This window comes from Haemaphysalis longicornis, unplaced genomic scaffold, assembly GCF_048455015.1.
Source record: "Haemaphysalis longicornis isolate Haplotype H1 unplaced genomic scaffold, Haemaphysalis longicornis Haplotype H1 scaffold_1, whole genome shotgun sequence".
NCBI lineage: Eukaryota > Metazoa > Arthropoda > Arachnida > Ixodida > Ixodidae > Haemaphysalis > Haemaphysalis longicornis.
The window spans coordinates 130408191-130432094 of record NW_027526203.1 but is presented as its reverse complement, the minus strand read 5'-3'; the positions used below and the strand labels follow the sequence as shown (position 1 = coordinate 130432094).

At 46.0% G+C, this 23904-nt stretch overlaps 1 protein-coding gene across 7 annotated transcripts in view; it reads left to right on the top strand.

Moving 5' to 3' along the window:
* The first annotated feature begins 3751 nt into the window (after nt 1-3751).
* Nucleotides 3752-23904, top strand: part of LOC144180012 (innexin shaking-B-like) — a 77913-nt gene continuing 57760 nt past the window's right edge. For 6 of the 7 annotated variants that reach the window (XM_077708447.1, XM_077708453.1, XM_077708422.1 and 3 more), the window contains exon 1: nt 3752-3879. The gene's annotated coding sequence lies outside the window, so the exon portion shown is untranslated. The remainder of the gene's footprint in view (nt 3880-23904) is intronic. The other variant, XM_077708439.1, reaches the window with a different exon arrangement.

The following is a 23904-nucleotide window of genomic DNA, read 5'->3' as shown; positions in this document are numbered from 1 at the left end:
TTGCGCAGGCGTTGTTTTACTTTGGCCGGGTGGCTGAATCGAGTCACAGACAGACAGCCGGACAGACAGACAGACATACAGACAGACCAAAATTTCTGGGTTTAAGTAGCCCAAGAAAGACTATCGTCTTTAAAAGATGAAGCGGCGACGATTCACCCCCTACTTTCTCGCTCAGACTTTATGTTGTCCTAGCTACTATTCATAAGGCCACCGCCAAGAGATATGACGGTGGGATGTATTTTCTGCTCTTTCCTTTTTTGTTGAAATCGCAATCGTCACTATGAAACCGCCCATCACGCTAACCTTGAAGCCTTAAATTTAGGCCTGCGTACTGGTTCGTTCAAATGCCAGTGCGTGCTTAATACCAATGACGCACATTTTTTTATATTTCTAACAAAACAGAAAAATCCTACAACAGGCACATAAATACTACTAATGAATTAGATTATTTGGTCACCCTGAATAATTTGTTAGCTGTCACCTTATCGAATGTGTTAGCCACACTTTTGTTAAAAGTAAGCTTTAGTTAACGCTCAGTCACTGCATTATTACTCTGACCACAGCAATTATTTTTGGGATAGCTATACCGGACGCGCGCATTACAATCTGCATGTCATCGTACCGCCTGACCCCGGCCATCGTTCCGTGTGCTATATTGCGGAATTTTATAACAGATTATGCTGTTACAAAATGAAAGGGAAATTTGACGCGCGGAGTATGAGATGGAACTTTTTTGGTTAGGCGGTCTTTAATTCGCACACAGCAGTACTCCCCTCCGGAACGAGTAGCAGTAGAAGTAATGTAGCGAGTTGGGCAGTCAGTACAAGTGCACCTTCGAAAAAAGCAGATCTGAAAGAGACAAAACTGCAGAACAAGCAGAAAAGATGATCGCTGGGCGAATGGGACAGTGTGAGGTACCGGCCTGCCTTTCTGCACGTGTCATCTGCTTTGTTACTGTTTCTGCTTCCAAGACAAGGTCGAGGGCTGCAGTTTCTTGCCAAGGGATTAAGTGCGCACCTTAACAGTTTTCCCTGACATATCTGTTGTTATTTGTATCTGTAAAAAACGGAACTTGTCCACTGTACTGTCCCCAAAAACTGACCACGGAACTGACTTCCTTCGCATTGATGACACGTTTGGTTGTGAAAGGCAGGGCAAAGAAAAGTAAAGAGCAATATCCACGTTTTGGAGGTTTTTTTTTTACATATTCGGTTTTACTTACTTTTTGCTTAATATTTTAAAACAACGTGATTCGCCTTTTCCTTTTTGTCGTTTTCCGTGTAAACACATTTAAAAAAAAACTGGCGCAATTGATGCCCCGTGCTATATCTCTGCTTCGAGGCGCAGCTTATGTTGCAGGCCAGCAGACTTATTTTAACCAGCTGGTGATATTAAACGTGGATCAAAATCTCGATACACCGACGTTCTCGATTTCCATCTACTTCAGAAAAACGGTCGTGGGGAAGGGAGATCGAGGCCACTTGTGGTCAGCAGTAAACGGCTTAGCCACTGAGCAGCTCCTGCGGTCGCACTTGTCAAGTATTAACAATTTGCAGGTGTCGGACCTTTTAAACAAATTATGAAATGCAAAACGTTTGCACACATCGCGTGTGTGCTTTCGCTGTTGCGCAGTGGAGCACTCCTGCAGCCTGATTGATCCGATAAAGTCGCAGCTAGGGAAAGGCAAAGTCGTTTTATATCCCCTGCAAGCTGCCGAGAATGAAATTTCGTTTGGTCAGCTTGCACTATGCTCGCGGTTTTAGCAGCAACAGACCATTGCTACATTGTTTCATAGAGCGTGATAGTGTTCAACTGTCTGGCGTGGAATGTGCGCGAGCGTTTACGAAGTTGACGGTACGTGAAAGAAAAAAGACCTGAATTGCATTGACTGCGCAATATCAAGAACGGAGGGTCGAACCGTTTCGGCATGAACCGGTAACCGTTATTTCTTTTTTCGGTTCAGTTCCGGTTCGGGTTCAGCGTGCTCAAAAAATAACGGTTCGGGTTCGGGTTCAGTTCCGGCAAAAATACCGGTTCAGTTCCGGTTTTCGGTTCGGTTCGGTTCCGGTTCGACACCCTGATATATATATATATATATATATATATATATATATATATATATATATATATATATATATATATATATATATATATATATATAGCGAATCAGAATAGGAAATGAGGGGCTCGTAGAAATACCACAGAAATAAGGGTTGGAAGTCAAGAAAGCCTCGGAAAGCAAAGGGGAGGTAGGCCATTGAAGCAGATAAAGTATTTGGAAAGAAAGGAAGAAAGCGGAGAAAAAATGCCCGCCAGGCGGGAAAGAAAGACACCGCCAGGTGTCTTTCTTTCCAAATACTTTATCTGTTTCAATGACCTACCACAACCTCCCCTTTGCTTTCCGAGGTTTTCTTGACTGCCAACCCTTATTTCTGTGTTATATATATATATATATATATATATATATATATATATATATATATATATATATATATATATATATATATATATATATATATCTATATAGAAACATAGGTCGGCAGTCTACAACGCCAAAGGAGGCATAGGGGTGTGGTTAGGCTCTATTTTTTACGGCGGTTAATGAAGTTAAGTTTTTTTTTTCAAATATAAGGAAGAAAGAAAGAAAGAAAAACACGCGCCCACTCTGGGCGCGTGTTTTTATTTTTTTCTTTCTTCCTTATATTTGAAAAAAAAATCTTAACTTCATTAACCGCCGGAAAAAATAGAGCCTAACCACACCCCTATGCCTCCTTTGGCGTTGTAGACTGCCGACCTATGTTTCTGTATTTCCTCAACGAGCCCCTCATTTCCTTACTATAAATATATATATATATATATATATATACATTGTGTAACTTTACAAATTCTAATTTAGTTTAGGTTCCGAGCTTGTAGTATGTTTTCTTCTCCCTTTGTCCTGTCTGTGTGCATGCCTAACTGTATTGTACTGGTTTGATTAAGTCAGCCCTATGCGGTATAAGAAAAAACGCAACGAGAATGAGTACACCACGAATGCTACACACTAAATGACGAGTCCCCAATAACGAGTTCTGTCCAAAATGTTTTAAAGAAGCACTAAGCCAAATATTTAAACCCTGGGAGCACTATGCAAATAGCTTCCTGCAGGAAGCTATTATGGTCACTTTACCTTATGGTCATGAACATAAGGTAAAGTGACCATAAGGGGCAGGCAGTGTACCGGACGTGGTGGCGCACGATGAACTGCTCACCGTACGCTTATTCCTGCTCTTCCTTCTTCGCCGCTTGTGTGTGATTTGAGTTTTTTCGCGGTGCACAAGTTCATTAGAATAAAAGTTCATTTCTACGTGAACCTCGCTTATGTTTATACTGTGTGACAGTATGCAAATTTGCTTGTATGGTGGTCACAGCATTTAAAGCACCCCGCCGTGGCACGTTGCAATACGGGTGAGGGTTGAACACGCATGTTGTTTCACGGTTAAATTATGAATGGTTTTACTCACGCATAAAACTCCCCACTTGTTGCCTGTTCCCCTAAGAGAGAATTCCCGAGTGACCAGTACAGCGTTCTCGGTAGTGCCGCTTTCGCGGGGTACGACCCCAACAATGGTCCATGAGGGCCGCTTTTGCGCCTCAAACGGAACGAAGCGAGCGGGCGTCGCGTGCGGGGGCCCCGCCCGCAGGAAACACGTGCAGCCGAGGAGTCGCAGCTGCGGGCCGTCCATCAGCCGGGCTCCTTTCTTCTGGAGACCTTTGTGCGTGCAGCAGCCACGCGACACACAGCCACGGAGGCACGCCTCGGGTTGGCGTCACCCGCGCGCTGAGCGTCACTGGCCGTGTCTTCCCGCCACGCTGGAATGCCCGCCGCTTGGAAGCAAGGTAAGCCACGAATCAACCCTGGCTTCGCCCCAAAATGCCTCGAAACAAGCGCCTTTTGTTCGTTGCGAGATGTAGCAACACAAAACGGGGACTCAGCGGCGGCTACACAAAGCGGGTTCCTTGTGTTTTTGTTTTGTGTTAGTGCTTCCGCTGGCCCCACATTTTGCGAACAGCAGCGGGCCATGATTTGCGCGTGATTGACGGAAACGCATCTTTTTTTCCGTCACCGGACGCTGCCTTTGTAGTGGTTATCTTCTCCACGACGTGATGTGGGCCCAACGTTGCTCTTCCACGACGTGTCGCGCTGTGCTCAGGGGAAGCCGCATGTTAAGCTTGAAGAGTCGTTGCATCCGCAGTACCTGGGGTGACAATTATTAGAGGTCGGGTAAATTACTATTGGCAAAAGGCAGCCTTCCTTGGCGTCAAAAATCCATCTACAGCCCTCTGTAGTTTCAGCGGCAAATTTTGGCCATTGAAACCACCGACCGAAATGCGCTCACGACACTTGTCTATAACACGGCTTTTTGTATTTTTAAGTTTGTGCTTCCTTGGTCTAAAGTGATTAAAAAGAAAATACGAAGAATACTTTAGTCCTTAACATTTGTTTGAAAAGGTAGGCACTCCTGAAATGCAGCCTCCAAGTCGTGGCTGTGGACTAGTGAACTGCGGCTTGCGCATCACTTTTCAGAACGTGCCCTTCTGTTTATCAGATGAGCTCTGTATAGCATTCCCATTTTATCGCTACTTTTCGCAGGCAGCGGAACGCTATGACCATTTTGGAGTTGACCAATTCTTTGGTGTTCATACTTGGGCACTGTTCCGTGATTCATATGCATGACTTCTGGTTCTGCGTAATCAACGACACGGCGAAACAACCTGGTCGGTACACCAGAGTAGCTAAGGTATGGACAGGGGAGTTTCAGCATCTCAGTGGGGTTCCCAGTCGAGGTCCTTGCAAGATCGCATGGAAAGTACCTACCCCATAATCGCACCGAGTCGATATTCAGATAAGCGAAAGTGGGTTGCTCACTACGTTCACTCGACTTGACATCCTCCAAGGAAATAGCAGTGCTCTTTGGCATCATCTTTTCTCCTGCCCACGCAGACTTGGCAGTGCAGCGCACTCACGTAGAGAAAAGGCATAGGAAGCGGTGACGAACTGCTGCGTTCAACGTAATAAAAAGACATTGCAAATGTGCGAATTGAGAGACAGCAATTTATTTGTATACTGGAAGCCCATGACACGAGATGATTTTAATGAACATGGCTAAATAGGATAAAATTCACCAAGTGAAAAATGGGACCCCGATGGGCTCTCTCACAAAACCATGAATCGGACCGGCAAAAGGATAGGGTGCGCCACCAATTGCCGCACAACCTCCTGCTCACTGCCGCTGTTAAGAGGACGGAGTTCATTCCAATCACTGCTCGAGCTTTCACGGATGCGAATGGTAAAAGTGCGCTGCAAGACCATGCACGTTTGTGATGGCGTGAGCATGGATCGGCGGGAAGAAATCTTGCGCGCTAATGCAATTCAGGTCTGCAACCTTGCCCTGTTATTGAATAGCAGTGGCATCATCAGCGCCAATGGCCTCTGTAACAATGCAGCGGACGGAAGAGCGTGCAGTTGTTTTGTGAAAGGAGTTTTGCGCAGCCGTAGGTGAACGAAATGCCCCACGTGGAAAATAGTTCCTGCGTGCTGACGTAACTCCTAACTGTATCCCTGTGTATTTCGTTTAGTGCAAAGAACACCGGGGACAGAAAGTATGGTAAAAAAGAAATGTCGAAGGAATTTGCAATCTTGCCGACGGAGGCGCCTTACTTCGCAATCCGCATAACGCTTTCGAATAGCTTGGATATGTCTCCTACGTGTTTCGCCGCTGCTTGTTCATGCTGCTGGGCAAGGAGATTTGAAGACAGTGAATTTGGATGCTTCTTTCCACTCCAGTGTACTGGCGTCGATGACCGCCTCTCGATACTACTGAGTCAGGTCGCGCTGTGGTACGCCTCGTGAGGCGACCGTTTTTCTCCGCCGTTCCGCATCGGCTTCTTCGCTCAAGGGAACGCCGTTTTTGCGTCAAGGGCGCCGCACGCAATTTTTGCCGCACAGTGGGCCATTTGAGGCATTCGCCCTAATCAACCAAACGAGTGCAGTGACTAGACGCTCCTATCCAATTTTTCATTGGCAGCGACAGCCGGCTCTAGCCTGTTGTCACTGGCGTTGACAGATACTTCCAGTCCGATAAGGTTGCTGATCGAAACATTACGGGGATGCTCAGAAGTTCTGACGAATGTGAAGATGAAAACCTAGTTGCAACTTCGGTTGAAGCTACTGTTGAGCTTTCTGTTGGAATTTTATGTTGCTCTCGTGGGCCAGCAGCTTCGACCATAGTCACTTCCTCCCGATGGCGGATAGGACGAGCGCAATTTCCAGCTGCTCTAGCCGCTTCCGCCGTAGCGTACTTTCTCTGTCTTCCCCGTCCGCGACCAGGGCCTGGTGCGTCGTCACCCATAGCGATGTGGAATAAAATTTGGAGCCCACGCCGGGACGTATACAAGACGCATCCACAGCGTTGTACAATTGCTGCCACTTCCCTTTCCCGGCGCGCTTGCAGGCTCGCCCTCCTATTTTGCGTACACCGATTTTTTGTGCGAAATTCTGCACCTGAAAGCGTTTCCCGAAGCGACATTTCCTCTTACAACCGGCATTGGTAAAAGTAATGCAATTTTCAACTGCGTTCGCAAATGCGGGAGTTACGTGCCGCACCGGGGTGGTTTCGGCGTGCACGCGCCATCCTTCTGTATACTTCCAGCGTAGAAGTTTCGCTCCAGAACCAAGTCACACATCGCGGTGACTCGCAACATCATTAGCGGGCGCCCGGTGTCAACATTGAGCGCCCGTCAGAAACGTATTTTGTCGAATTCAAAGAACATGAGCATCATCACGCTGCCCTGGATACCAAAAGAGAAAGAGAAATATAGTAAAAAGAAGAAAACAGAATGTCACGGAATCTAAAGTAGTTCAATTGCAAGACAGCTATCGCGTAAGGCATTCATGGTACAAGCGGAGGGTCCACAAAGATTGAAACCGAGCGAAAGTGCGCATGCGCTGCGCGGAGTTAGCCCAATCGTGATTACAACCTTGGAATAGTAGTTTGACTGGTTGTGCGGCCGTGTTGCTTCTCTGACCAGTTAATTCGTACTCGTCAGCAACCGTCATAAGTCTATAGTTCGAAAGATCATATTGTATTGCGATGTCAACAGCGTGATCATCGCCTTGTTGAGAGTCTACCGCGAGTGCTCGTCAACGGTGCTCGCTCGCTTCCAGCATGAATAATTGGCGACCATAACGAGCAAGGTGGCATTGAAAATACGTATTTACTCCCCGAAATCGATACATGTCAGTTGACGCCATACCGGTAGCGTTCGCATCTACGAACTGTGGAGTGCCACTGGCACCACTACCACCACCTGCTGCTCGCAACATCCGGGGTGGCCATCGCCTACGCTAGCAGCAAATTAGAACCTAAAATGTACTGCCGTGTTCTTCCGCAGGTGGTAAAAACAATACAGAACACAGACTCAGGCACTGCAACCGCTAACATAACGCCAAAACACTGGTTTATTGAGTAACACACGGACACCGAACAGAGAGACACGGGAAAAAAAATTCCCCCGCATTTCCCCGAGGGGGAGAATGTGAAAGTGCGAATGCACGGTTGTCGGCCCGCTTGCGGCGCTTGCGCTCGGCCCCCGCAGCCCACCGCCTCGCCGCCTTCTCTTCCATCTCTTCCATCGGGTTTGTAGTATCACGTGTACACCACGCAGTTATCAAGCCGCTATAACGCCGCTGAGTCGCCAACGCACGCCGCTGACGACGTAGTTTGAATGCGTTAAAGATATAAGGCGCGTCACTAACACTGATATCAGCGTCGTGTCCGTGGCTTGGTCGGTAGATCGTCGCGCTGCGGCCGCAAAGTCCTCGGATCGAAACCTGGCGCCGGATGCTGTTTCTTTTTTAAATATAGAGGAGCACTGCGGACGCCGCCGCCGCCGACGCCGCCGACGCCGCCGCCGGCGGTGGATGGTTTGGGGTCGCTTATAAAGTGCATTCGCATTTAAAACGGAGCACTTAACCCCGGAACGGCAGTTGCGGCGTTCGCTAAGGTAGGTCCTCACTTGCGGCGCCGCGCGCGCAAACACGCGCGCCGCAAAACGCCCTTTCGCGGCAAGATTTTCTGCCGCGCAAGGATAGGTCTGTGACCCATTTTTGCGGCAAGGGGCTTTGCGCCAAACTCAACGAGCCAATCAGCGCTCGGTTCACGCGTGCTGCGAGATCAGCGCTCTCTCCGGGAGTCTCGCCGGCGCGCAGAGCCGTTCCTCCCCTGCTCCCCCGTCGGAGACGGCTTAGAACCGGTTCCCTCGGCCGCCGCTCGCTTTTGCGGAAGCGCTCTTCCGGTAGAGCGGCCTCCAAAAAGCGGCGGAGTTTCTGAGCGCGCGGCGCGGCGCGATATTATTGCCGCAAGTGAGGACGTACAGTACATAGGCGGCTCTGGAAAAAGCAAAATGGCGGCGTCCACGTATAGATCGAAAATCAGTGTACACAGCGTTGTCCTTTCTAGACTTTGGCGCCACCATTTGCTTTTTCTGACCATACGGCAGCGCTGTCTCTTAAGCAAACGCCGCAGCCGTCATGCTGAGCTGTTAAGTGGGTGCGACATTCTTGCCGTGCGTATATACGGTGTCCGTGCGTTACCCAACAAAGCGTAGTGGACTGGCGTTAAGTTTGCGGTGGCAGTGTGTGTGTGTGTGTGTGTGTGTGTGTGTGTGTGTGTGTGTGTGTGTGTGTGTGTGTGTGCGCGTGCGTGCGTGCGCGCGTGTGCGTGTTTTGTTTTGTTTTGTTTTGTTTTTGTAAGCTGTGGAAGAACGCAACAGTGAATTTTAGGTCCTAACTTGCTGCTAGCGCAGCGATGGCCGCACCGGCTGTTGCGAGCTGCAGTATCAGTTGTGGTGGTGCCGGTGGCACTCTGTAGTTCCGCGATAGAAACACTACCGCTATTGTGCCGACTGGGATAAAATCGATATAAGGAAGTAATTATATATTTCCAATGCCGTTTGGCTTGTGATGTTCACTGATTAGGCATGTCTAACGAAGCGGAGACGACAAATGCGTTGCGAGCGCTGCGTGTATGTCTCGCTGATCCGTGCTCGCGATGGACTCCCGACGAGGCCACGCTGTTGATATCACAATACAATATAATACTAGTTAACTACACTTAAGATGATTGCTGATGGGTAGGAATTAACTGCGAAGAAAATGAATACTACCGCACAACCAGTCAAACTACTATTCCAAAGTTATGATCATGCTTGCGCACTGCCACTCGGAGGCGCTATGTGTCGACCCTCTGCTTGTACCAATTATAGTGTTTTGTAATTGTAGTACTTAGATCCCATGACAGCAGATAAGGATGAGACACTTTTCCTTTATATGCGTCGCGTCCAGGTTGAGCTATTTCCCGAATAAAACGTTCGCATATCTCGAGCTGCGCTTCCACATTCTGCTGCCAGCTTATCCTGCTAACGACCGGCAGTCTACGATGGAGAAGGGTATCTTTTCGTATCGTTTGGTAGTGTAATGCGTTCGCCTAGAAAGTTAATAACGCGCCGTCATTTTTGAACGGTAGCTTGGATGAAATCCGGATTGTTTGTAACTCCAACCGGTTGTATTGACCAAGCAATGTACGTAATTCTAAATTGATTACAAGAAAGCAGCAAAGAGTATAACGGTGTATTGTTAAGAATAAAGTTATTCACTTCTAGCTTTTGAGGGGGTCCCGTTTTCTTTCGCTTTTTTCATAGCCTTGTGTGTGAAAAATGGGTCTTGTTCGGTTCGTTCCCGTCCAAGGGCATCACTCTGACATCCTGAGAGTTTTTCGTCGGTACTAAGTTTTTGGCGGTTTATCCACGACATACATCGATGTCTCAAATCAATGTCTACGTGTAAGCGATGCAGCATAAATATGCGACCGCACTGCATTTTCACCACTCCATGTTGCACGCATATGCTGCCGGCGATTTTTTTTTCTCTGGTTGTTCCCACAACCCACGACCGCACGGTGCTGACCAAACGAAGTCAGCGCCTTGAAAGGCAGCTTAGTACTAGCTAGAACAGTTGAAAGTCCCGCAAAAACTACGCACACGGTGGCAGACACTCTTGTATTACGCAGTGAGACACATCGCGCCGAGCGATTAACCGCCCAGCGCGCGCAGGCAACCCTGGTCCGCCGGAAGCAGAAGGCGCGCGGGCCGGCGAGAGAACTGGTTTGCGATTACTTACCTTTTTTTCCTGGCTGCTGAAGAGAAGTGGTGTATATGCAGCGTAGGTTGAAGGTACAGAGAAGCTAGAAGACATGATATCTAGAAAAGCAAATCACAGCAACTAATATACGTGCTAATACGCCATAACAAAAGGCAGATACATTTGTGAACAACATTTCGTCACGGATGCAATACTAAGACGGGCATCATGATAGCAGATAAAAGCAAAGTGGTTAGGCAGCGGTGTACTGATTGTCACAGTTAAAAAACTTTTTTTTAAAAAAAGGTCGCACACAGGAAATGCAAAAAAAGTAACAGTGTCAAACATTCAAGATCTGGTGCATATGTTTAAAGTTCAAAATGATGCAGGCAATTCGAAAGCGCATTGTGACAAATGAGACTGGTTCGAATCATATTTTTTTGCATCCAAGGGCATGTTTTCACTAACTACCTTCGGAAAAATAGGTTTTTACAAATACTGTGCCAAAATACTCTTATTACAGAGGGTTACAACGGTCTATGTGCTCCTTAGCAAGCTCACTGAGTGCGTTGCGTAAGGTATGGCTTAATCTCAGGCGCCCATATCCAGTCGGCGGAAATGAATTATGCCAAGAAATGCGACGTCGATCGGACTATGGCGAAAACTATTTTGTAGTGTAGCTGATTCTAAAAACGCCGCTAGTTTTTCTTGTACGGCATTTTTACAATTTCGTGTTAGTTTATGATATATAGTTTATATACTCATGGCATGGTCTTTTTAAATTGTTCCTCTAAGTGCATTATAGGAAACATTTTCTATTTCCCGAACTGCCTTTTTTTTGCAAAACCGTAAGTTTGTTTTTCCCCGTATTATCGCGGAATAATTCAGTTGTGAATGAAATAGGGAATTCTACAAAACCATTTTAATTGGAAAAGGGAGAAAATACCAACGTCTGCTTGTAATTTCAATAGCTTTGCGAGTTTTTGAGCAGATGAAGTCTACATGATCGTTCCAAGACGTGTTCCGTGAATACGCCTAGTGCTTTCACCGGCCTTTCAAGTTGTCTTTCTTCGCCATTTCGCCATTTCTCGTCGCCTGTCTCTCTTCGCCATTTCTGGCTCAGCGATGTTGGCCGTGTAAGAGCTATAATTCGCCGCCAAGCCGGCGCACTGATCTGCGGAACGTGGTGGATGGGACGCACACTCGCGCGATCACATTGGCAGACAGGCGCGCTGCAAATCAGACACGCACGTCAAAACAGTTACTCTTTGTTGTGAAGAGCAGCCCCGGCTCGTGCAAGACGTCGGAGTAGCGTCTGACCCACGAGGCCTCCCGACCTCTTCGCACAGCTATCCCGACCTCACGCCGACTAAAACACCTGGTGCTTCCTAGGGCGTTCGAACCGAATTGTCGGACCTCCTCACAAAGCTCGGCACAATAACCTTTGCTTTGTCAACTAATGTACATAGAAGGTGTTTGATTTATCTGCCTAGCTACTCGGTAGCATATGGCGTACAAGCTCCATGGTTGGGAATGAAGCCAGCGCTCTTTTTCGGGTGGTATGAAATAACTGTGGCAGTTGTAGGTATTCATGTGAGATATTTTTATGTATCCACTATAACAGAGCCTACAGCGCCCATGGTGCATTATGGTAGGGATTGTTGTTATTAGTACTCTGTGCATAGGTGTGTCAAAGACGAACAAAATAAAACACAGAAAATCCTAACAGCAGTAAATAAACAATGTTAGCAGCTCAAGGTTTTGAATTCCTAAACAATATTATTCATAACGTCAGAGATATTTGTAACAAAAAACCGTTATTTTATATTCTATTAAATCATTGTTTGTTTTCGGAAGAAATAAGGCTTAAACACAAACTGCTGCATCATTGTTCCTTTGTTTTTGGGAATTGTCTCGCTGTCCCGAAATATAAATTATTATGCAATCCGGTTTGTTTAGTGATTTAGATATCAGCAGATTTATTCAATGATAAAGCGATTTACATTCCGAATCACTAATTTATTGCGAGCTCCTGACAGTGAACTTAGAATTATCAGTCGTAACTTGAGTCGCGATCCGGTAGACTCACTCTAGCTGGGTCTGTAGCCTTGCAGTGGAAACGCCCAGTGTTGCACTTGTATATTTGAGCGCAAGAGTCACATTGGTGAGATGAGATGTTTATTCCAATGTTCAGGGGCATCTCGCAGATTTTCCTGGAGGACGTATACTGTAGTCGATATTGCTTAGTGGTTATGATATCGATGCAAGTGAGCTAATACGAGGTTCCTGTGACAGTCATACGTAGACATTCGTCAAATACAAACCACCGACGCCGACTGTTCTCAATTTTAAATTCGGCCGGTAAAATTACATGTACAGCTCCTTTCTCCTATTCGTGAACTGAAATGACACCAGTTGGGTATACTTACCTTATCATTTCGTTATGCTTACCTACATCTGACATTTTTTGCAACAGAAGTTAATTTCGTCCAAATCGGACTGCAACATATCAACGTCTTTGGCACATATGTGATACAGTCGTTTGCAAACAGCCTAAAATCTGGCAGAGTTTGTTAATGTCGTCGTTCTTGGTACAGGATGAAGCCTCAGTGAAGAAACGATTTTCTTGAGAAGTAGCACCGTAGCTTTACGCCTGAGCAGAAAAGGAGGCGGTACGTTTATTACGGACCAATGAAACGCTAATTATTTGCTTCTTTTTTGAGGCTTTTATACGTGTTGTTCGTGCCGGGCTGAACCAAAATCCTCTTGGCAGTTAAAGGGGTCATGCAGAGATTTCTTTAAAAAACCGTGTTGTGGGGGTGCTTATCAATAACTGCGGAACATTGATAAACAAACAATGCATACCCGTTTCGTTTCCCGATATAGGCAAATAGGAAAAAATGCCGTAACCGTTTCACCGAGGCTTTCATCCTCAACTCGCGCAGTGACGTATTGGTAAGAAGCCAATCCCAGTTCCCCCTTGTCTGCAAGACATGTAGGCATAGAGCGAGCTCGCACAGGGTCAGATCAGCTACAACATCAGACCATGATGGAACTCGCCCCGCAACTGAATGGGAGATGTCTGATCTCTGATGCGACTGATCAACATGGCCGAACTTTCAGTCAACAACGCGGGCGAGTGGCGCAGGCACAAGTAACCACGTTTAATGTAATCTAGGTATTTGTAAATTTTTTACGTTGTTTCGCACGAGTCCAAATTGTCGTTCTGCTAGCCGGTATTCTTGTACAAGCTTACCGACGTCTCTCTCACGCAGCCTGTAATGTGAGTTGCGCGAACGTGTAACTGCTGACCTGACGAGATAGATAACCGAAAGCTTAAAATTAGAACTTACTACATAAACACTTTTATCGAAGGAACTCCGAGTAGTGGAACCTTCAAACCTACCCGTCATTTACTCATCAAGTGCAATAATAACTAGCAAGGAGCAGTGATACAGCGCCCAGTCGCCGAGTCCCAACTTTAGTGGCACCATCACGCAGTTTGATTGCTTTCCTCCTTCCTACAATTAACAATGCTGTTAACGTGTTTCGTTGATTGGATATGCGCCACTTTGGTTTACTGCAGAAGCGTTCAACAGAAAGTTCGCGGTTAGAGCTCTGGGTTGATGAAAATTTATGAAGACATGTCAGAGTGCAGGGTTACAAGCGCGAAGCAGCTCTTTATACTGCCGCGTATCTTTAACGATACAAAAAGGCTTTGAATAAGAAGAACTGAACAAGTACTCCCGTGCTACTCCTGACTATAAAATCGTGCCTGTGTTGATGAATGCTGTTGTCTATCGCCCTCCAAATGGAAATCATCAGTTTGTTTAAATAACTTAAATACTTATTTGTGGCACCTTAGATTACGAAAGTAATCTTAGTTCCCACTTTAATAGGATTATGCTAGCAGGCACTTCTGCCGCCAAGAAAATTTATCACCTAATTCCTATATTTGGATATTGAAGCATGATCCCTGTCCCAACATGTACTATCTAAACGTACGCTTTACTTACTGACTTGATCGAAACTAATATACATACATCTGAAATTAAAGCATAAATCATGGCTAGCAATGTTAGCCACCAGAACTGCATATATTTATATTTTCATAAAAATATTGCTAAGGCATCTGCATCACAGATGCTTCAAGAGATATAGCGCAAATTTTGAATACGTTTACAGCGAAAGTCGAAAACTTCGATTGGAGCGATCTCTTTCAATAACTGGATGGGAAATCGACCTAGAATTGCTTTTTAGGTTCTTTTTTGACAATATATAATCAATGCTTTCGTTTCAAGACGCAGAGGAGGTCTCAAAAGATGCGTAAACCCTGTGTTACTCCAGAGTTGTTAACTAAAACTTGGGCTAAAGACAGGTTGTACAGGAGGTTTTTTGAAGCGCGTGATCCGGACACACTTTAGGAATTTAAGTTGCTCCACAATAAGTACCCAGAGAAATAAAAAAGTCAAGACAAGTGTACTGCTCCGACTATTTTTCTTCATCAACCAATGCAGTTGTCACCTGGAGAAAACTCAATACACTGTTGAATCATTCTTCTCATGCTCATGCTTTAATAAAAATTCGTACTGAAAATCAGAAATTTTGGGAAGGAAACATAGCTTACGCCTTTTATGATTACTTTGTTGGAATCGACAGACATAAGTGTGTAACAATGGCCTTCACTTTATAGAAAACAGTAATGTAAAGACTTATTTTTTGAACCCTGACACCAATGCTTAGATGGCGTCTGTATTTTTAAGTTTAAAGAACAGCACAAGCTGCTGTTCAGATGGTATCAAAATTAAGGCCGCTAAATATGTCTTATACCTATTAGGCCAGTACACTGCTTATATATTCAGTCTTTGTTTATCGCAGGGAGTATTTCCTCTAATGCTTGACTGCAGGCTAGTTGGGAAATCATTGCTAGAAAATGCAGCGCAGAAAACTGGGACGCAGTAGAAAGAAATTAAGAATAGAAATTAAGAACACAGCATACACTGACTTCGGGATGCACGAAAGTACTAGGCAGAAATTTTCGTAGTTGACTACGCTGGCAATCGCTCACAGCATGGCCCAACTGCATGCAGGGTCGAAGAAGCGCCATCCTCTTGGCAATCCGACTAGCGGTGGTATCGAATAGTAGCGTAAACATCATTACAGACTCTCAAAGGGCATTATACTTTTGGGTGCAGGCAAAGCTTCGGTAAGATACTCCCGTACACTATGACAAAAGTTACCATCACCTGGACACCCGGACACAAGGGTTTGGAAAAGAACGAGGTACTGAAAAAAGACACGAACTCACGTACCGTGCACCTTGTGACAACGACTACCCCACTCCTCCCGTCGAAAAATCTTAAGAACGTGTCCTCATATACGCCTAGGATCACAATACCTCCCCGTGTCACGAGGGGGGTCAATGCCGAAGAATCGCGAACTCTGTGGATCATTAGCCAACACAAGTATCTACAAATCTATGCGGGCAAATATTTTTGGGGGAAACATTGGCCATTAACTTAAAAGTGGATACTAAACTTTTTAAATACATTTTTAGCCGGAAAGGGTGTAAAAATCTTGTCCCATGGCGCACACGTCCAAAAGGTGTTTTGGATAAAAAAGCCTCTAAGGAAAAAAAGGGGTGTTCTCGTGAACACCCTAAAAAGGGGGTAAGGTTGCTTAACACCCTAAAATAAGGGTGTGGGCAGCGCAGCCACGCTTGACAATATGGATCGGCTGAGCGTGCAGCATGACATACAGACATATTGAACACCCTCAAGTCACACTTGAACCACAAATGAATAAATCTGATCTTCTTTCAAATATTTAGGCGCTTATTTCAGAATTATGCATTTTAATGTGAGCATATACAAGTGAGCATGCAGAGTTGCAAAAACGTTTTCATCGTGAGGTAGTTATGTTCAATTACTCATATAATTTTATTCAATACCAAACACCTATTCCACACCATTTCAACCCCCACCAAGAAAGGTGTTCACTGTTTCAACGTCCTTTTTCCCATATGGGTGTGAAGCTACAAATTAGGATATTGGAAACTAAGAAAAAGACAGGGAAGGACCGCCAACTTTGGAAGTATTTTATACCCGTTTACATGGGTGGACTGAACATTTTCTACGAGCGGAGGGATGCTTCGTACCTCACAATGTTTAAACAAAATGAAGTGGCATAATTTATTACCAGGGGAGCTGTTTAAGCTTGAGATAGGTTCGGTGGCGTTAGCAAAAAAAAATACGAAGAAAAAAACTGCGCCGCCTCTAAAGGGCGCACCACCGCAGATAGGGTATACAACAGTGAAGCCAGCTTTGGAGCCTGCTCGAGTGTAAGTGCAAGGGGCGCATGCGTATGAGCTCATCTCATACCATTTTAAAGGTACTAGCCTTTTTGGGACAATAAAACGCAAATAAAGTGACGCAGCTTGCACTAGATTTGCAAGGCTGGAGAAACAAGCCGAGCTGGGAGTTTCCAAGCTTGTGCTTCCCCATTGGATCCGCTGTCAGTGTGGGGCACACTAAAACAGCCTTGTAAAATCCGGCTAAACTTGGCCTCCCCCTCAGCTCTTAGCCTAGCCTAGTAAGAACATCGCAAAACCTATCAAAACTCAGCAAAGCCTAGCAAAACCTCGCAAAACCTACAAACATTGGAAGAAGCTAGGTCAACCCCCAAATTATCTGTTTTTTTCGCAACTAAACACCTATTTCACACTCTTTCAACACCCCACGAAAACCAAGGATGTTGCAGTTGGTCAACACCCTTTTCGCCACAGCAAGATTGTAAAGCTACAAATTATGGCGTTGGAACCTAAGAAAAAAGGAGTAATGACTTTCCAACACCCTCATTCCACTTCAATTACACCTTTTTAGGCAATAAGGACGTAAAAACGTGTAGTGTGTAAGCCTAGTCTTTTTTAATTAACGTTTCACGTCCCAAAACTAAACTTGAGGCATGGGGCCCACCGTATATGGAAACGCGCAATCATTGCAGACGAACAATATTTTTGCTTTTGAACATTTCTTACGTGGTGGGGAGAGGGCATGAGGGGATGTATGGTACTTCGCAGTGCAATTATACAGGCATGCATGGCCCTAATCAATCAACAGCTGAACACCTTTTCCACACCCTTTCAACACACTACCAAGAACGAAGGGTGTTGAAGTTGGTCAACAGCCTTTTTTGCACACAAAAACTGTGTAGAGCTACAAATAAGGGGGTTAATATTCAAGAAAAAGGGTATAATGGCCTCCCAAGACCCTTTTATCATTTGTGCTACCCCCTTCTTGGCCAAAAAGGGTGTAAAAAGTTTTGTGTGTGTGCTAAATTCGGGAAAACACTCACCCTCTTCCACGCAACCTATCATCTTCAAGATATGCTGGGAGGAGAACAACTCAACCATTGCTTATTCCACTTCTATGGGGACATGGAAGGCAGCTTCTAGCAGCTCGTTATCTCAAGATCAGTGTGAGCTGGTTCAGATGACATAGGAAGGAGCGGCTGCGTCTGGGGCTATAGACTTCACGTTCCAGCATTGAACTCCCTGCGAATTGTTTTCCCCCTATTCCATAACACCAATTTTTTTCTTCCTCAACAAAAATCTTCTCTCATTCTCTCTCTCTTTCCCCTCTCTCTCTTAGCAAAATAGCATCAACGTTAGTCCAGCACAGACGGAATGAACATTTTGAAACAATGAAGTTGTCTTTTTCTTTCTCAAACTGACCAACACCCCGCAGACGGCAACTTTCACGCTCACATCTTAGGCCCCAGATGCGTAGAGAGCTTCGGTGGCTGATCGGTCCGGGCGATGGGAAAAAGTTGCAGGTGACATCTACGTTAGGTCTTAAGATGTATGCCGCAATAGCGTTACTTGGGCGTAGAGGGAGCGTTTTGAATGGGAGTCGTGCATTTATCATTTATGCTTTCCGAGAATTGCATTTCAGTGACGATAGATAGTCTAGCCGCAACGATCACTGCGACAGAGGAAAGGCAGACGACATTTCCGCTTGTGTGGCTTAAGATGTCGGCCCGAAAGATTGCGGCTGCGCTGTGTTGGTCAGTTTGAGCAAGAAGGTGACAGTGTCAGTGTCTCACCATATTTATTATCTAGCGTTGTGGTTTAACTGAATGTTTTGGTTTATTTATAACACACACGCACAGTGAGAGAGAAAGAGAGTGAAAAAGAGAGAGAGTCACAGCTTTATTGAGTAAGATTTATTGGAAGTTGTTCGACCCTGAGCATGTCCTTGAATATGACCACGTCGCGTAAAGAGAGTGGGCGTTTGCCCTGTATTTAGCAAAGTTTAAGGTTAATGTCGCACGTTTCAACATCTTCGCCCATCTAGACTTGTGGATATATGTATTGTATTGTATCGCGCACCTAGTTTGCAGTTATTCGGCGCTTAGATCCTTGCGTGGCACGGGAAAAGATGGTATTCCTAGGCGTATACGATGAGAAGTTCCCAATAACTTTTGGGGAGAGAAGTGTTACAGTCCTGGTGAGCCTGGAGCCCAATATGCGAGTTTGCGTGAATCTTTCTCGGCTGTATCGTTCCATTCCAGTCCACCGTTTCCTCGTTTTAATGTGCCATGAGCTTTCAATACCGTGGATTTAAGAATCCTCCTCAATTGTTTAGGTGCTATGCCTGCAGCCAAGATACTAACGGCCTTTTGAGCATGTGTAACGATGTTTAAGCATAGTTCTGTTCGGTGGATTGTAAAGGCGACTTCCGCTTTTCGTTTCCTGTGCATGGAGGGTAATGCAGACACAGCGATTGACTCAGCAGTACACTGCCACAATTGTTGCCTTCGTCCTTTCAAACGCCCCGGCGTCGGCGTCTACTCTGTTTTCCTATTTTTGGAGCTTTGCTCGAAACAAGTCAGTAGTCACCTGTGTTCATAGAACTAATGCGTTCAAATGTGTATTTTTCTGTATATCCACCCCTTATGTAATACCCCCCAGTGGGGTCCTTAAGGAAATAAAAATGAAAATGAAATTCGATCCTAGCTATTCGCCTGTTCTTGTGTAGGTCTGGGTCTACGTTTTTCGGTAGTGGGAGGGCTTTTACGGAGGGTCGTTGGATTGGTGACATACCTATCATGGAGTCCAGCCCTTTTCTTACTGGAGGTGCGTCATATATTCCATAGGACGGCCGGTCCCAATTTTTTTCCAGAGGCTCCTTTAGTGCTAGCATAATGGCCTGTAAGATGTATTCAAAGTTATTAAGTGTGAGTAAGTTTCTGGTCCGGCAGGCTGACCGATACACGACTCTAGCCTCAAAAAGCAAAGCACTGCCCTGAGAATTATCGTAGAAATTTTCCTTTCTGATGTTCAACTTCTCAGCCTCAGCCCTGTACATCTCTAACGACGTTTTAGCTTCCATTTTTTCTCTCCATTTATTCGTTTCAAGTTTTTTTGTTTCTTCTTTTATTCCTGTTGTGCCGTGTATCGGCGTCTTACCATGTAAGCCCAATGTTCAAATATTCCCAGTATTTTTGCGACTGCCTGATCGGCTCTGCCGCTTCTCTGTATCTTCATTCCAATAATTCTTGCGTGACTGTTTTCTGAGATCATATGCTGGCGTATTTTTAACTCTGTAAATTGTGCACGTGGCGCCATTCATCGTTTACAAGAGACAGCTTGCGGTGCTGTCGGCCCCGAGAAATTCGAAAAATCATTTCAAAATTTTCGAAATTAGAAGCCATATACTCAGTTTACGTTATGCTGCTGAGCACAAAGTCGCGGGTTGGATTCGCGGGCGTGGCGGCCGCTTTTCTGATGACAGCGAAAAGCAGAAAGGCCCGTGTGTTCGAGATTTCGGTGCACGTGAAAGCTCCCGGGGTGGTCAAAATTAATCCTGAGAACAAACTTCACTGAACAAACTTAGCGTAGAACAAACTTCACTGCGCAGGCGTGGCGCCTCTTTGAATCGCGTATCTTTTCTATCGTCTCGGCCGTGGTATCATTGTCCTCCTTTCCACAATCTAGCTCTCGCTGCTCTGTACTGCCTCTTGGGCTGGGCCCTCGTATCTGGCTGCCTGAGTTGTAGTTTCCGGTTTGCAGCGGGGACATACATCCGTAGATGCTTTATGAGCTCGGCTCATAGCGGACGCCTAGCAGGCACGCAAAAACCGAGAAATGAACCGAACCCGTGACCTCGTGCTCAGCAGCGCAACGCCTTAGCCACTGAACGGGACACAACTATAGGTGAAGGTATGCGAGACCGAGTGCGCAGATATGTCCTTTCCCATAGACCGTTCATGCCCTCTTAATCTTAATCGAACATTCACGCACCTCCCTGTCTGGCCCACGTGCATCCTGTCACAGGGCAAAGGCAAATTATACACCACATTCTTGGCGCAGGGCACGAACTTCGAGCCATGGTTGACGCCACAGCCTGTTTCCGGCAGATTCGTTGCTGATAACTCAGCTGCCAGCTGTACTGCCGGGCAAATGCTCCTGAGCCGTATCGTACCGCTGAAAACAACCCTGACTGCGTATTGGATGCCACTTTTCTTATCGCGTGCGAGAATTTGTGGACATAGGGCACAGCCACAGGACTACCCCGCTTGGAGACTTCACGAACGCTGCAGTTATTACCTTCTTTTACACAGTGTTGTACCCGTTCCTCTAAAACAGGAACGAAACCTCGTTCCTCGTTCCTTTCCAATTTTGAAACGAGTTCCCGTTACAAGTTCCTTTATTGCGAAAGGAACGCGTTCCAATCCCACTTCGAACATTGGAACGTCTCGTTACATTAACGTTACATTTCATTTTTTAAAATCAAAATACGGTGTCGGATAATTATGAGGCGAAACAAAAAGAGAAAAATAAAGTCAAAGAGAACTACGTATATTATACGAGAATGAACACCGCCGGCAGCAGATTATCTGGAGATAAAAAGAATCTAAAGAAACGCTCCTAGACGAATTTTTTTAGGGAGCACCGGACAAACTCCATACATGTCTAACTGCGGCCCTGATATACAAAGTTCACATAAAAAACAGAGAAATGCTTAAACGATCTCAGCTAAACATATCTAGCTCACGAGGGGCTCCTCGTTCAGTCTCGTTCGGTCAACTGACCGGACTCAACCTTCCCTAAATCGACTTTCTACCTCTCGCTGTGACTGTCCAAGAACACCAAACACTTCGGTTTTATTACACAAGAACCACGCCTCGACGACCTATCAACTGACACACACGGCGCCGCTGATTGGCCAGGTCAACAGAATGTACACGAACAATCACGAGATCCACACTCTCACTCTCACTCCCAGGTTCATCAAAGCACAAACATAACGATGGTTGACACCGACCAACTAAAGCAACTCTGAACGCTGCCCGTCGACCTTCGAGCGGCCTCTCAAGTATTGTCCATACAGCGCGCGACAAAATTATGCCCAAAAATGACGAAATTCCTGTCCTTTGTCAACACCATTCGTGCAACACCATTCGTACAAGGAGTGCCCTGGCACTCCTGCCGACCCATTCCCGCCAGGTCGGCGATAGACCGCGCCGTAACGAACTGCTAGCGTACAGTCGCGTGCGATTTGAAGGTAATCGCGCGAGCTTCGACCGATAAAGATGATAACGCCACCGCGCGGCCTTTTTCGGAGCGACTGGGACCTAGTTTATGCATTCTCCTCTCTCTCGGTCGCTGTTCCATCAAGCAGTGATCACTCCCGCGGCTAGTAAACCGCCCTTTCCGCTTTGTGGTGATCTTTTGTGGTTGCAATCATGCGTGCGTTTTTTTCTTGGTTATCGTGAGCAACGATAGCACCCATTGTTATAAATGTTCAGTATTTCCCGAGAATGCGTTTCTGCGCACCCTTTCGAGAACTGCTGTAAAATACGACAAGTGGGGCGTCGTCGCTGGGTGCGCGATAAAAAAAGGAGGAAGGGGTCAGTTGTTTTGCTGCTGGAGTGATGGCTGCTGGAATAAACAGCGACCGAGGGAGAGAAGAATGCGTAAACCAGGAACAGTTCAGTATTTCCCGAGAATGCGTTTCTGCGCACCCTTTCGAGAACTGCTGTAAAATACGACAAGTGGGGCGTCGTCGCTGGGTGCGCGATAAAAAAAGGAGGAAGGGGTCAGTTGTTTTGCTGCTGGAGTGATGGCTGCTGGAATAAACAGCGACCGAGGGAGAGAAGAATGCGTAAACCAGGAACCAGGCAGACTAAAACAACCCGCGTGGGGGCGTTATCGTCGTGGTCGGTCGACGCTCGCGCGATTACCTTCAAATCGCCCGCGACTGTTCTCTGTAACTTCGAGCACTACAACATCCCGAGCTTCTTCGGCGCGCCCAGCTCTATTGATACCCGTTAGCAAGCACAACTCCCTCGACAACAACGCATCCGCGCCTTGCGCGCACTAATGGTTTTACAAAGGACCTGCAACGCCGCTCGGACTTAGACAACCTTTTTCCGGCAGGGAACAATTCCATCGGCCAGACACGTATCCTGGCCTCCCCAAGCAAACGACGAAAAGTGAAAAGCATTCTCGCGGCTGCGCTATTCACCCGTCTAACGCCACCGCGTAAGCTAAACCGGCATGAAAGCAAGCACAAGATTCGGCCCGCTGCGTGGTTATTATTCTGCCCTTGACCTTCGAGGAACCACGTTCTGCTGTAGGGCGGACAATTTGGTCAGCTTATAGAAAGAGAAACACAGTAGAGACTTGCGGATTTTTGTATTCGAGCCTTGGCATCAAAAAATGCCAAATGCTAGCGATGTAACGTTTGCAGAAGGAACGCCGTTCCTGCCGTTCCTTCATAAACCTAACGAGATACCGTTACAGTTCCACCGACCCTTAATGGAACGGTGGCGTTCCTCCGTTCCTCCAAAAAGGAACTAGTTCCTGGAACGCCGTTCCTTGGAACGCCGTTCCGTACAACACTGCTTTTACACATCGCAGCACTTTTTCGCACCATCGTGACGGCACATGTGCCGGATACCTGGCATTTTTAACCTGCTTACCTGCTCATAAAGACTCGACGGCACAGTACGGTGGCAAGATTTTGTTACGGCAGCCTTAATGCACGACACCGCAGTATCATTCTTAATAATCTTGGAGTCATGATGATGATGATTGATATTGGTTTCCCCTTTGTACCGAGGTGATGACATGTCATCTTACCAAAAAGGACTAATATACATATGTTTTATACTCTTGGTTTAATACTACCGCTGCTTAGGGCAGGCACAAAAAACTTATTAGGCACAAAATACTTTTTTTCTGTTACAGGTGGTAACTGTCCTAGGCAATATTCCCCTCTCTTCTTTTCGTCCACCAGCATTCTATTCTTCTTCTCGTCGCCTCGACAGCCTTAAAGTTAACTTCCTCTCTGCTACCCTTAAATCCTAAGGTTTCTGGAAGCCGAATATTTCCCTCATGTAGATTTGGATGGATACCCTCACATTCTAACACAATGTGCCACATAGTTTCTGTTTCTTTTCCGCAGACCACGCATACCCCAACATTTTGTGAATATTTCCCCACAAAGCTGCAACCTGCTCTAGCCTCAAAAAGCAAAGCACTGCCTTGGGAATTATCATAGAAATTTTCCTTTCTGGTGTTCAATTTCTCAGCCCTGTACATCTCTAACAACGTTTTAGCTTCCATTTTTTATCTCCATTTATTCGTTTCAATCTGCCTTGCCTCTTTTTTGGTTACCTTGGCTGTTTCGGATTCTCCACTGTTCTTTCCGTATTTC